The sequence below is a fragment of the Marmota monax genome, unplaced genomic scaffold (assembly GCF_021218885.2).
Source record: "Marmota monax isolate L192 unplaced genomic scaffold, Marmota_monax_Labrador192_F-V1.1 WCK01_AAM20220418_F8-fsc00414, whole genome shotgun sequence".
In the NCBI taxonomy this organism is placed as follows: domain Eukaryota; kingdom Metazoa; phylum Chordata; class Mammalia; order Rodentia; family Sciuridae; genus Marmota; species Marmota monax.
Window position 1 is genome coordinate 483114 of NW_026694289.1, and position 15709 is coordinate 498822.

Below are 15709 nucleotides of genomic sequence, written 5' to 3' on the forward strand. Positions count from 1 at the left end.
TTAAAATATCACCTCAAGGGTTTGAGTGTCACGAATTTATTCAACCAGCCAAACGAATGAAAATCAAAGTGGCACAACATATATTGTAAATAAATCAAAACAATGGCATGTGTAACAGAAAGACAGAGCAGTGGCACATTAAACCAAAGCTAGCTGAATACAAAGCGACTGTCTATTGCATAGGACATAAACTGAAAATGGTTCCAAGTGAAACAACCTGATGGAGAGGTCACTGTGAAGCTGCCAACTGAGCTTCTGTTGACACTGACTGTGAAGACAAGAAAATATTAAAGAGGGAATGAGTAGATGAGCTGGAATTTGTCACTGGAGATTTGCCACCTCTGATACTGAGCAGTTAATGATTTACTCAAGTGTTTAAATATAGGCTTTATATGCAAATTGTTTCAACTATAAAACTGTACTTCGTGAGACATTGGAAGCTTAACCTGAAACATAGTTCAGTATTCATATGCACAATGATGCTCCTTTTTCACATTCTTTTGAAGTTAAAAAAGGTGGTAAAAAGGGCATATGTGGGAAGATGGAGGGAGATTGTTGAAGCTAGCAGAGATGGACTATGCAAGTTATCTGGTATGCATATAAGTCTGATTGAATTTGGGTCATTTAAAAACACTGTTGTCCAGAATAAAAATCACAAAAATTCATATTTGTGAAAAAATTTGATATGTGTAATTATTATCTTCACTATGAAAAACTCAACACATTCCCCCTTCTCCTAACAGAATAAGGCTCTCATTTTGTCTGTCAACTGGTATTCAGATCACACATAACTTTTATCTCAAAATTCTTTGGGTTGGCATTGAAGTACAACTGAAAGTACTCAATTATGATATGTTTTTAAAAAACTTACTAGTCAGATATTAGAAAAGTTATCAATTTTTTTACAGTATCATATTTGGCAAATTCACATCAAGGTAATGTGGCCCAAATCATATAATTCAAGCCCTCAACTCATTTGTCCCCTCACATCTTCTTTCACAAATGGGCAACTGGATAACATGCATCATTAACTTTTTTGTTTTTAATTTTTTTAGTTGTATATGGACTCAATGCCTTTATTTGTTTTTATGTGGTGCTAGGATTGAACCCAGTGCCTCACACTTGTGAGGCAAGGGCTCTTTACCACTGAGCTACATCACGCATTAACTTTTAATCTGATCTTATAAGACACTGGACTAAATGACCACCAAGGAAAACAAGGTACTTTTTTTTTTACACTTATTTTAATACTTAAAAACTAAAAATGATGAAAATGTTCTTTTGGTCTTTTCATTTAATGAAATAAAGGTTTTCATTGTTCTTTTTCTTGTTTAATAACACTTGAAAGTATAAAATGCTACCCTTCCAAAAATTTATATATTTTATTCTTCACCAGCACCCTTGTATAGTAAAAGTATCTATTATATGTTCGTATGTTTCAATGCACTACAGTTTTATCTACAATTTAATTACTTGCACACAGCAAATATGCAAGCATGGATTTTACATTCTTAATAATTTTTTCATATAAGGGAGGTTTAAATAAATACTTGAACAGTTTGCCCAGTAATGTGACACATAATGCATGTACCTTATTCGCAAACATTTTTGAGGCGATGTAAAATAAAAGTTCTATAATTTTAACTTAGATGTTCATCTTTTAAAAATAGGATTGCAATTTTGTTCTTTGCATTACTTTTCAAAACTCCTTAAGTTTTACTGTCATGGCACACTCTCTCTTTTAATACTTCAAATTTGGCAGGCAATATAAAAAGGCTGCAACTTCTGCCCTTGGAGGGCACTTCAGTGACTGAACAGTATTCAAAAATCAAATTTTAAATACTTTTTGAATCATTTCACCAGTGACTTACCTGACCAAAGAAGATTCATGCATGATGCATCATCACACAGTTTGTTCAGAGAGAGTGTGACTTCACTATGAGAAGAAAAGATTCCTAGAAGTCTCTAGGAAAGATTCCTAGAAGTCTTTCACAGTAACTGCTTCTGTCACTGAGTAGTTAGGGGCCATCTGTCTCCCTCTTTAAGGAGGCCTTCTTGCCATTTGCTTGGGGGTGGCATATTGAAAGATGATCAGTGCTATAGGATGAATTGGGTCTTATTGCTTTACTTCTATTCTGTGCAGTTTCTAGAACCACTTTCACCCAAACAGAGGAAAAAAAAAAACTGAGTTTGAGGACAACAATTTGTCTTGTTTTGATTAGATGGTAAGGCAACCAGACAAGTGCCTCAGCTCATAACACTGATCACAGGTAAGCAAAGGCAATTACCAGTTAACTGATCAGCAGGCAGCCATGGTGGAGTCATCACTGGGTGAAGAGTTCAGAGGTCAGAAGTTCATAGGTTAGTTGCCAGTGGCAATACATTTTAAAAATAAATAAATAAATAATAAATAAATAAATGAATAAATAAAGCAATTGTGTCCATCTACCACTTAAAAAAAAAAGAAAGCAAGCAAGAAAGAAAGAAAGAAAGAAAGAAAGAAAGAAAGAAAGAAAAGAAAGAAATTAAAAGGAAAACACTATAGGGATTTTTTTTTTTTTTTGACTGATTACATCATGCCTTGGAACTTTAGTAGCCACCACACCACTGGCTACAATAGGGTACTCAAGGATTGATGTAGTGGGTACCAACCTTGTAAGGGTATTTATAGGGTGTGTAGATGGAACCCAGCCTCAGGCACTGGAGGGACTATTGCAGCAATATAGTGAGGAGTTCACTTTAGTATGATGGAGGTCTGTATTTGTCAGATCACAGGCATTATAATAGGGCCAGCTGAGTAGAATACTCGGGGCAGCTGGTGGGAGGACAGGCACAGTCCTGGTTATAATGCTTGGAGCAGATTGGGCTGTTGCCACAAGAGAAAAGGCAAGGGCTGATGATTTCATGTTGGCATCTCTGCAGGTGCCATTCAGAATCAGGAGCTCAATAGTTGCATCTTCTTCGGGCTGTCTTCTCCTTCTGCTGCAGACACCAGAAGTTTCTGCACTTCTTCAACTGCTCTCTTAAGTTCTATTTATGCTCTGTTCTGAGCATCTTCCACATTGATTAGTACATGTAAATGTTCAGTTAGATGCTCTCAATTGGGTTTGCATCTATTTTGCTCCTCCTCCTTTTTCGCATTGAGCCTTTGCAAGAGGCCATTATTTTACATCCAGTTTCTGCTTCAAGCTGTTTAGCTGTAAATCCTCTGGGTTCAAAGTGTCTCCCCCCAAAATTAAAATCTGGGTATTCTTTTATAGGTACATGAAATTTTCTTGTAATTGAACAATTGGTCCCACAACATCAGGTAATTCTGCACTCCTTTTCTCTGAACCCCCATGTACTATGTCATTGTACATGCCTTCCTATACTTCCTATATAGTTTTTTCGTCCACCAGCCGCTGGATGGCGTTGAAGATCCCACAGAAGTTGAGCAGGCTGCTCAATTGCTTCTTGTTGTTCATCAGCTGCATCAGGTAATCTGGGGTGGGTTTCAGCTTCTTTTCGATTTCCATTTCCCCAACCGTATCCCAGGATTCGAAGTTCACTCTGCCTGCCGCCCCTGCTGCTAGCGCTGGAGCGCAGGAATGCGGGTGGGGGCGAGCCCTGGCTCTCTGCCCCTGGAGACTTGGCGTCCAGATCCGTGCAAGCTCCAGCACAGGGCACAGCGCTGAATCTGCAGCAGCCGGCTCTGTGCTCCCGCCAGCAGCCCACACTTTCCTCTGCCCAAGGTGCTCAGGCGACCCTAAGCCATCTGGGAGGAGTTCCCTTGAGAGGCCAGCTGCAGAGGAGGGCCACTGCAGGTGCAGGACCAAGCTGCCTCCATGTTGTACCACCACAAAGTGCTGCCGTTGTCGCGCAGGCTAGGGCTCTCTGCCCCTCATTTTCTTTTAATTGAACACAGTAACTTATAATTTAGCATTCACAATGTGTCATGTAAAAAACACTATAGGGGGGCTGGGGCTGTAGCTCAGTGTTAAGAAGCCTGCCTCACACGTGTGAGGCACTGAGTTGGATCCTCAGCAATACACTTTAAAAAAATAATAAATAGATAGACAGATAAAGCTATTGTGTCCTCCAACCACTAAAAAAGAAAAGATATTAAAAGGAAAACACTATAGGGAATTCTTTTTTTTTTGACTGAATTCAATAATGGGAGTAATATCACTGGAGGTCTTCCATGAGGCCTTGGAAGTCTGGACATTTATTCTTATAAAGAAGCTTGGGTGTTATCAAACCCATGCCTCCCTTGTACTTAGATTTCCTGATTGTGATTCTTTGCCTAATTATTGTTCTTCCCTATATGGCCTTTCTTAGGCTATAATTGCTACCACATTACCAAAACCTGTAGTCATTCCCTTTAAGTAGTTGTCCATTTTATAAAACTCTTAGATAATTCAGTTATTGACCATTATATACCTAGACAATAATTTCCTTTCCAATTTTTTTTTTTTCATTTCCTTCTCTTCATGGTTCAGTTTTTCACTCTTAAAGATTACTTTTAGTTTCTTCTGGATTATTTTAGCCACAAAATTTCTTTATCTTGAATATTTACATTTGAGTCAATTAATTTTGGGTGGGCTGTGTCCCAATAAAATTTTACTTAGGGACATTAAAATTTGAATTTCATGCAGTGTTTGTTACTTACAAAGTATTCTTCTGATTTCTCTTATCCATGTGAAAAATGTACAAACCATTCTTACTTAGTTCATGAGAAGTACACAAACAGGAGTCTGGACCATAATTTGTCAGCCACCCTGCCCCTCATAAGGGTGGTATTTGTTCAAGTTTAAGGCTGCTGAGGTGAATGAGCAGAGGGGAAGATGTGAGTCAGGCTCCACCTGCACCAGTCGGACAATTATAAAGAATATATATATATATATATATATATATATATATATATATATATATATATATATATATAAATGAGATGTCTCAGCCAGCAAACCCCTAACTGTACATTTACCTGTGTTAACAGCAGGTGATACCTCATGTTAAAAATGCATCTACCCCACATATACATTGTGAAATGACCAAATCATGTTGATTAACATGTTATCACCTCAAATATTTATTATTTTGTGGCAAGAACATTTGAAAATATCTTTTGCTGAGCATGGTGGTAAATACCAGTAATCCCACCTACTCAAGAGACTGAAGCAGGTGGGTGCCAAATTTGAGGCCAGCTCAAGCAATTTAGCAAGACTCTTTTCACTATCCTTATCCAAATCAAATCCTCACTTTCTTCCTTTTTCACTCTAGATTCCAACACCAATCCTAATTGTTAACTTATACACTCAGGGTCTGCTTTTTTATAAAGTGCATTGTATCTTTAACTCAGGAAACCTGGAGAAGTAGAGTGAGAGAGGATGATAAATTAGGGTCAAAGCACCTCCTGGGATTTTTCCAGTGCTTACACACCTGAAATAAATACAATTGTATACCTTTTACCTGATTAAAGAATTTCAGTCCATAAACGGCCAACTCCATTGCTCTTTGCCTGAGCTGAGGCAGAACATCATGGTAGAAGGGTGTGGAGAAGGAAAGCAACTCAGGACATGACAATCAGGAAGCAGAGATTGAGTTATTTGACTTTTGAGTTAAGATTTTTCTCTTTCTGACATTCCGGGGCTGTGAGAAGATGGCGGCGAGGGGAGTGTATTGCCCCCGTGTGCTGCTTCACTGTGTGGGAGTATGACAAGTCAGGACGGCTAAAGGAATTTCCAGCAATAGTGGGGTGCTCCAGAACCTGGAGGAAGGATTTCCATCGCACGAGGATTGGCTACGGGGACTCAAACGCGAGAGGTTTGTCGCACGGAGGGTAACACTGCTTATTCAGCAAACCGCCCCGCTGCTAGCGTCTGCAGCGCGCGCTGGGAAACGAGGAGATAGCGACGCAGGGATACAGCGCTGCAGTTTCTGCCAGCCGTGCAAGCACCGTACTCAGGGCTGAATTCTGGGTTCGAGACAGGGGAAGGAAGCGGTCCATCTCGGTTCTCCACACCGGTCAGACCACAGAGGAGGCCAGCAGCCACCATGTTGGAAAGCTGACGTCACCATCCCTGTTTTCGACTGACCACAGCTCATTCAGCCATAGAACAGGTAATTTCAGGCTGCCATTCGCCTGCGGCTTGCAGACAGATTGCTAGGGTTCAGTGCCTCGGTGCTTCTTAGAACCTGATCTTATCAGAGCGAACACCGAGCGCGGGGCGGCCGAGTTCCGGCTCCCAGAACCGTCCCGGAACCGCCCTGGCCCAGGGCTGCGGAGCCTGTGGAGGCTGCTTCTTGGACCCGGCTCCTATCAGAGCATACACCAAGCACTAAGCGGCCGAATTCCGGCTCCCGGAACTGAGCCCGCGGGGACTGCTTCTTGGAGCCTACCCTTATAGGAGCTTACACTGAGCACGGAGCGGCCGAGTTCCGGCTCCCAGAACTTCCCTGGACCGGGGCTAGGAGCCCGCGGAAACTGCTTCTCGGTCCGGGTCCTGCTGAGGGCCGGTCAGGACTCACCCGTTGCTTTGGTTGTCCGGCAAGGGGAACGAAATGCTGCCATTTGCATAGGATACCAACATGGCAGAGATCTGATGTCATCAGAAAGCGGCGGAGGAGAGAACTTCATCAATACCAGCGGCGACAGAAACAGTTGGTCTCCTGGTAGGGGGGGTGAGGCACAGACACCCGAGTCTCCTCAAGTTGTCCTCGAGCCAGAGGGGAGGAGCCGGGCCGCCGCCAGCGCCCGGAGCAGGCCCAGCGGCTCGCCAGCGTGGTGACCGCGTGACCCCAATTGGAGAGTGGGCGGAGCGGAGCCGCCACCCGCACCCGCAAGGTGGGCAGACCCGCGACCCAGTGGTACATGGGCGTGGTAGGAGGGGCAGGGCAGAGCCGCCGTTCGCGCTTGCAAGGTAAACAGACCTGTGACAGCCTGGCGGGTCAGGCCCAGTGGCCTGCCAGTGTGGTACACACGTCACCCCAACTGGAGTAGGGGCAGAGCAGATCCTTCTCCCACGCCCGGATCAGGCCCTGCCGGTGTGGTGGTCACGTGACCCCAATTGGAGAGGGGGCGGAGCGGAACCGCCACCCGTGCCCGCAGGGTGAGCAGACCTGTGACCAACCTGCAGATCAGGCCCAGGGGTCCGCAGGCGTGGTAGAAGGGGCAGGGCAGATCTGCCGCCGGCGCCTCCAAGGTAGGCAGACCTGCGACAGACGGGCGGATCAGGCCCAGGAGCCTGCCGGCGTGGTACACACACCACCCTAATTGGAGTAGGGGCAGAGCAGAGTTGCCGCCCGTGCCAGGAACAGGCCCAGCGACCTGCAGGCGGGGTAGTCACGACACCCCAATTGGAGTAGGGGCAGAACAGAGCCACCACCCGTGCCCGAAAGGTGGGCAGATCTGCGAACGACCAGCGGGACAGGCCCAGTGGCCTGCCGGTACGACAGACACGTCACCCCATTTGGAGTAGGGGCAGAGTAGAGCCGCCGCCCGCGCCTGCAGGGTAGGCAAACCTGCAACCGACCAGCGGATCAGGCCCGGTGGCCTGCTGGCGTGGTACACTCGTCACCCCAATTGGAGTAGGGGCAGAACAGAGCCGCCGCCAGCGCCCAGAACAGGCCCAGTGACCTGCCGGTGTGGTAGCCACGACACCCCAATTGTAATAAGGAGAGAGCAGAGCCGCCGCCCACGCCTAAAGGAAAGATACGCAAGCAGTATGAAAAGACAAGGAAAGAAAGGACCACAAGCAATGCAGGTCAACGCAACTTTAGAAGAGGTAACAGCTGCAGCAGATGGAATGTCAGATAAAGAATTCAGGATATACATGCTTCAGATGATCTGGAGTATCAAGGAAGACATTAAACAGCAAAATCAGACAATGAAAGATCACTTCGACAATGAATTACGCAAACAAATCCAGGAAGCAAAGGATCAACTATACAGGGAGATAGAGGTTATAAAAAACAAACAAACAGAAATCCTAGAAATGCAGGAAGCAATAAACCAACTTAAAAACTCAATGGAGAATACTACCAGCAGAGTAGAACACTTAGAAGATAGAACATCAGACAATGAAGACAAAGTATTTCAACTGGAAAAGAACATAGACAGCTCAGCAAGACTGTTAAGAAACCATGAGCAGAACATCCAAGAAATATGGGATAACATTAAGAGACCAAACTTAAGAGTCATTGGGATACAGGAAGGTACAGAGCTCCAAACCAAAGGAATGAGCAGTCTATTCAATGAAATAATATGAGAAAACTTCCCAGACTTGAAGAATGAGACAGAATCCCAAATTCTAGAAGCCTACAGGACGCCAAATGTGCAAAATCATAAGAGATCCACACCTAGACACATTATAATGAAGATGCCCAACATACAGAATAAGGAGAGAATTTTAAAAGCTACAAGAGAAAGGAAGAAAATTACATTTAGGGGTAAGCCAATCAGGATAACAGCTGATCTTTCAACACAGACTCTGAAAGCTAGAAGATCCTGGAATAACATATTTCAAACACTGAAAGAAAATGGGTTCCAATCAAGAATTGTGTATCCAGCAAAATTAAGCTTCAGGATGGAAGATGAAATTAAAACCTTCCACGATAAACAAAAGTTTAAAGAATTCGCAGCTAGAAAACCATCTCTTCAAAACATCCTCGCCAAAGCATTAGAGGAAAAGGAAATGGAAAATAACAATGAAAACCAACAGTGGGAGGTAGGACAGTAAAGGGGGGGGGAAATAATCAAAGAGGAAAACAAACCATGTTTAGTAACAGAAATAAACAAATATGGCTGGAAGAACAACCCATATCTCAATAATAACCCTAAATGTTAATAGCTTAAACTCACCAATTAAGAGACACAGGCTAGTAGAATGGATCACAAAACAAGACCCAACAATATGCTGCCTACAGGAGACACATTTGATAGGAAAAGACATACACAGGCTGAAGGTGAAAGGTTGGGAAAAATCATATCACTCATATGGACTTCGGAAACAAGCAGGAGTGTCCATACTCATATCAAATAAAATAGATTTCAAGCCAAAGTTAATCAAAAGGGATAAAGAGGGACACTACATACTGCTTAAGGGAACCATACACCAACAAGACATAACAATCATAAATATATATGCCCCAAACAATGGTGCAGCTATGTTCGTCAAACAAACTCTTCTCAAGTTCAAGAGTCTAATAGACCACCATACCATAATCATGGGAGACTTCAACACACCTCTCTCACCACTGGACAGATCTTCCAAACAAAAGTTGAATAAGGAAACTATAGAACTCAATAACACAATTAATAACCTAGACCTAATTGACATATATAGAGTATACCACCCAACATCAAGCAGTTACACTTTTTTCTCAGCAGCACATGGATCCTTCTCAAAATTAGATCATATATTATGTCACAGGGCAACTCTTAGACAATATAAAGGAGTAGAGATAATACCATGCATCTTATCTGATCATAATGGAATGAAACTGAAAATCAACGATAAAAGAAGGAAGGAAAAAGCATACATCACTTGGAGAATGAACAATAGGTTACTGAATGATCAATGGGTTATAGAAGACATCAAGGAGGAAATTAAAAAATTGTTAGAGATAAATGAAAACACAGACACAACATATTGGAATCTATGGGACACATTGAAAGCAGTTCTAAGAGGAAAATTCATTGCTTGGAGTTCATTCCTTAAAAAAAGAAAAAAACCAACAAATAAATGATCTCATACTTCATCTCAAAATCCTTGAAAAAGAAGAGCAAAACAACAGCAAAAGAAGTAGAAGGCAAGAAATAATTAAAATCAGAGCTGAAATTAATGAAATCGAAACAAAAGAAACAATTGAAAAAATTGACAAAACTAAAAGTTGGTTCTTTGAAAAAATAAACAAAATCGACAGACCCTTAGCGATGCTAGTGAAGAGAAGAAGAGAGAGAACTCAAATTACTAGCATATGGGATGAAAAAGGCAATATCACAACAGACACTTCAGAAATACAGAAGATAATCAAAAACTATTTTGAATCCTTATACTCCAATAAATTAGAAGATAGTGAAGGCATAAATTTCTTAAGTCATATGATCTGCCCAGATTGAGTCAGGAGGATATAGAAAACCTAAACAGACCAATATCAATTGAGGAAATAGAAGAAACCATAAAAAGACTACCAACTAAGAAAAGCCCAGGACCGGATGGTATACAGCAGAATTTTACAAAACCTTTAACGAAGAATTAATACCAATACTTTTCAAGCTACTTCAGGAAATAGAAAAAGAGGGAGAACTTCCAAATTCATTCTATGAAGCCAACATCACCCTGATACCTAAACCAGAGAAAGACACTTCAAAGAAAGAAAACTACAGACCAATATCTCTAATGAACCTAGATGCAAAAATCCTCAATAAAATTCTGGCGAATCGGATACAAAAACATATCAAAAAAATTGTACACCATGATCAAGTAGGATTCATCCCTGGGATGCAAGGCTGGTTCAATATACGGAAATCAATAAATGTTATTCACCACATCAATAGACTTAAAAATAAGAACCATATGATCATCTCGATAGATGCGGAAAAAGCATTCGACAAAGTACAGCATCCCTTTATGTTCAAAACTCTAGAAAAACTAGGGATAACAGGAACATACCTCAATATTGTAAAAGCAATCTATGCTAAGCCTCAGGCTAGCATCATTCTGAATGGAGAAAAACTGAAGGCATTCCCTCTAAAATCTGGAACAAGACAGGGATGCCCTCTCTCTCCACTTCTGTTCAACATAGTTCTCGAAACACTGGCCAGAGCAATTAGACGAAAGAAATTAAAGGCATAAAAATAGGAAAAGAAGAGCTTAAATTATCACTATTTGCAGATGATATGATTCTATACCTAGCAGACCCAAAAGGCTCTACAAAGAAACTATTAGAGCTAATAAATGAATTCAGCAAAGTGGCAGGATATAAAATCAACACTCATAAATCGAAGGCATTCCTGTATATCAGCGACAAATCCTCTGAAATGGAAATGAGGACAACCACTCCATTTACAATATCTTCAAAAAAAAAAAAATACTTGGGAGTCAACCTAACAAAAGAGGTAAAAGACTTATACAATGAAAACTACAGAACCCTAAAGAGAGAAATAGAAGAAGATCTTAGAAGATGGAAAAATATACCCTGTTCATGGATAGGCAGAACTAACATCATCAAAATGGCGATGTTACCAAAAGTTCTCTATAGGTTTAATGCAATGCCAATCAAAATCCCAACGGCATTTCTTGTAGAAATAGAGAAAGCAATCATGAAATTCATATGGAAAAATAAAAGACCCAGAATAGCAAAAACAATGCTAAGCAGGAAGTGTGAATCAGGCGGTATAGCGATACCAGACTTCAAACTGTACTACAGAGCAATAGTAACAAAAACATCATGGTACTGGTACCAAAACAGGTGGGTGGACCAATGGTACAGAATAGAGGACACAGAAACCAATCCACAAAACTACAACTATCTTATATTTGATAAAGGGGCTAAAAGCATGCAATGGAGGAAGGATAGCATCTTCAACAAATGGTGCTGGGAAAACTGGAAATCCATATGCAACAAAATGAAACTGAATCCCTTTCTCTCGCCATGCACAAAAGTGAATTCAAAATGGATCAAGGAGCTTGATGTCAAATCAGAGACGCGCCGTCTGATAGAAGAAAAAGTTGGCTACGATCTACATTCGGTGGGGTCGGGCTCCAAATTCCTCAATAGGACACCCATAGCACAAAAGTTAATAACTAGAATCAACAAATGGGACTTACTCAAACTAAAAAGTTTTTTCTCAGCAAAAGAAACAATAAGAGAGGTAAATAGGGAGCCTACACCCTGGGAACAAATCTTTACTCCTCACACTTCAGATAGAGCCCTAATATCCAGAGTATACAAAGAACTCAAAAAATTAGACAATAAGAGAACAAACAACCCAATCAACAAATGGGCCAAGGACCTGAACAGACACTTCTCAGAGGAGGACATACAGTCAATCAATAAGTACATGAAAAAATGCTCAACATCTCTAGCTGTCAGAGAAATGCAAATCAAAACCACCCTAAGATACCATCTCACTCCAGTAAGATTGGCAGCCATTATGAAGTCAAACAACAACAAGTGCTGGCAAGGATGTGGGGAAAAGGGTACACTTGTACATTGCTGGTGGGACTGCAGATTGGTGCAGCCAATTTGGAAAGCAGTATGGAGATTTCTTGGAAAGCTGGGAATGGAGCCACCATTTGACCCAGCTATTCCCCTTCTTGGTCTATTCCCTAAAGACCTAAAAAGAGCATGCTACAGGGACACTGCTACATCGATGTTCATAGCAGCACAATTCACAATAGCAAGGCTGTGGAACCAACCTAGATGCCCTTCAATAGACGAATGGATAAAAAAATGTGGCATTTATACACAATGGAGTATTACTCTGCATTAAAATATGACAAAATCATAGAATTTGCAGGGAAATGGATGGCATTAGAGCAGATTATGCTACGTGAAGCTAGCCAATCCCTAAAAAACAAATGCCAAATGTCTTCTTTGATATAAGGAGAATAACTAAGATCAGAGTAGGGACGAAGAGCAGGAGAAGAAGATTAACATTTAACAGGGATGAGAGGTGGGAGGGAAAGGGAGAGAGAAGGGAAATTGCATGGTAATGGAAGGAGACCCTCAGGGTTATACAGTGGAGGGGGTAGAGAGAGAGGAGGGGAGGGGAGGGGAGAGGTGGGGAGGGGGGAGGGTGGAGGATGGGAAAGGCAGCGGAGCACAACAGGCACTAGTATGGCAATATGTAAATCAATGGATGTGTAACTGATGTGATTCTGCAATCTGTGTATGGGGTGAAGGTGGGAGTTCATAACCCACTTGAATCAAAGTGTGGAATATGATATGTCAAGAAATTTGTAATGTTTTGAACAACCCACAATAAAAAATTAAAAAAAGAAAAGATTTTTCTCTTTCTAAATGAATTTGTTCTGATTTGTTATGTGGGGAATATATATATATTTTTTTAAGTTATGTGTGGTTAGAATTTCTTTCGAATCCTTTAGATTTCCAGACTTGCATGTGCTGGGTGATGACCAATTTGGCCCACAGCTCTGTACAAATGCATTTTGATGTTTTAAGCATAGATAGCAGGCTCAATTCCAAAACAGCATCCCCAAGAATTGTCCTTAAAAGATGACCCATTAATACTAAATGGGCATTCTGTTGAAAACAACGTTCATAGAGAAAGTGATTGATTGTCAAATTACTTGGCAGATTTTTAAAAATTTTTTTTTTAGTTGTCAATGGACCTTTATTTTATTTATTTTTATGTGGTGCTGAAAATCAAACCCAGGGCCTCACACATGCTAGGCAAACACTCTATCACTGCGCCACAATGCCAGGCCTGAGATTTTTAAATATATATGTTTGCATGTTTAAACAAGGCAGCCATATCATTCCTAGAATAGTATTCAATATTAAAAAAGATGCAAAACCTGTCATTTACAACACCATTTGTGAACCTAGAAGACATTATTCTAAGTGAAATAAGCAGAGAAGGAAATGTTCTTCCTTAGATTTGAAATCAAACAAACACATAGAAGCAGAGAGTAGAATAGTGAGAAACTGATGTGACTCCATTTCTGAGAAACCAGCCTCTACCTTAGAGCAAAGCCTGTCTAAGGAATGGGGTGTGACCCTTGTCCTTGGGAAAAACCCACAGAGCACTTAGGCACATACTTATTCTGCTGAGTTGTTTGTCTGCAAATAACAGGAGAGATCTCAGGTGCCAGGTCCCTGACTCAGTTAGGCTAAATGAGGAACCATAGCAACCCCCTAGCAACCACCAATTGGCATGGGACACGGAAAATACATGGGATTCCAAATGACCCCCCAGTAGTTTTTGGTGGTTGATAACATTTTGGGAAACCATGTAGTTTAGCAGATATACCCCTCACGGATTAAACCAATCAGTTCAAACGAATCCCCCTCTTGTACTAACCAATCACCCTTATCCAACTTGTTCCCGCCAGTGAATGTGCTAACCAATGTTAAGAGTTGTTGTTTGATTTTCCTGCAGTTTGAAATGATTTGCTGTGTGATGTTGTGATGCATAGAGTATCACCCCAAAACCTATAAATCCTCACTGAACTAATGGCTGGGACTCAGTCCTTGGGACCGATGCGTCGGAAATGGTTGTGAGTCCAGGCTCGAGCTTGCAATAAAGACGGTTGTGTGATTGCATCGGATTCGGCTCCTGGAGGTCTATTAGGGTCCCATGAATCTGGCATTACAATAGTAGTAGCCAGATGATTGGAGTTGGGGAAAATGGGGAGCTGTTGGTTGAAGGTTGCCAAGTTTCATTCATGCAGGATGAGTAACCTCTGGACAGCTTATCCCCAGCAAGCTTCCTGCAGTTCGTAATAGTGTATCCTGGATGTTTGTTGAGAGAGTAGATCTTAAATGTTCTCAACACACAGACTCAGAGAGAAGGCAAGTATGTGAGCTGGTGCATGTGTTAATTAGCTCAATTGTGGCAATGGTTTCACAATATATATATACATCCAAACACCACATTGTACTCCTTAAAATATCCAATTTTGTTTGCAAATTTTACCTGGATAAAGATAAAAATGTTGCAACAAACTGTTTTTGGTTTTCATTTTTAGATAATTTAATCATTTTATAAAAAACTATTTCACAAGGTTTTTATATCCACAAGACACTAACTAAGAAAAAGCAAAACTGAAAGTAAATAGCAGAAAAATGTGTGGATTAGGGAGAGGAGAACAGGGTAGGGAGGTGGCAAGTAAAAGGGGGAAATAGTGGGGATTCAATTGGAGCAAATTCTATTTCCATGCTTTTATAGTCATGTCAGAATGAATCCTGTTATGTATAACTAAAAAGAACCAATTAAATTTTAAAAACATCATCTGTAAGTATAGTAAATTTACATTTTGAAATAATTGATCAGAAATTCATCCAGAGTTGTTACAGCCCAGGAAAATCCCCTTTAAGCTGAACTCACAGTTGAAGCAACAGAAAAATCCTCTTCAAAATTATAATTATTGAGCTTATTTTTTTTCTGCTTCATAGCAATTGGCTATGAAATTCAAGAAAATTAATATTAAGGAAAAATTAAGTTAAACATAATTTACAAGAAATTTCACGCAGATGTGTAGCTCCCAATTCAGCATTTGTGGCAACTTTTAAAAGGAGAATTACATATATACACAATACACTTTATATTTTCCAAACTTCTTAATTTTATACTGTGATTTATACAGCTTCTCTTTATATTTTATATATAACACTTTGCTCATTTAATATACCCCAAATCTGCACACCACTTCAGAACATTGAAGAAAAATATTAAAGGTAACAGAGCTAACACACTGATCATTTTGAAAAAAATCTGTTTGTGTTTAGAGTTAATTTAAGAAAAAAAATGTTAAGGCTTGCATAATTTAGTATCTTAGACTAAACATACGAAGTACAAAATTAAATAAATCCTCCAGTGACACTTCTATTATTGATTGATACCACATTTTCAAGTTTGGAATATATTAACCAAAAAAGCTACAAGAAAAAAGTGATGCAAATTTATATAGAACATTTAAAATCAATACTCATGAAGGAGAAATTAAGACAAATGAAATAAATAACTTCAGAGTTAACT

At 40.6% G+C, this 15709-nt stretch overlaps 1 pseudogene; it reads right to left on the reverse strand.

Annotated features, from left to right (window-relative positions):
* Nucleotides 1-229: 229 nt before the first annotated feature.
* LOC124108963 (KH domain-containing RNA-binding protein QKI-like) lies at nt 230-3530 on the reverse strand (annotated as a pseudogene).
* Between the last annotated feature and the right edge of the window lie 12179 nt (nt 3531-15709).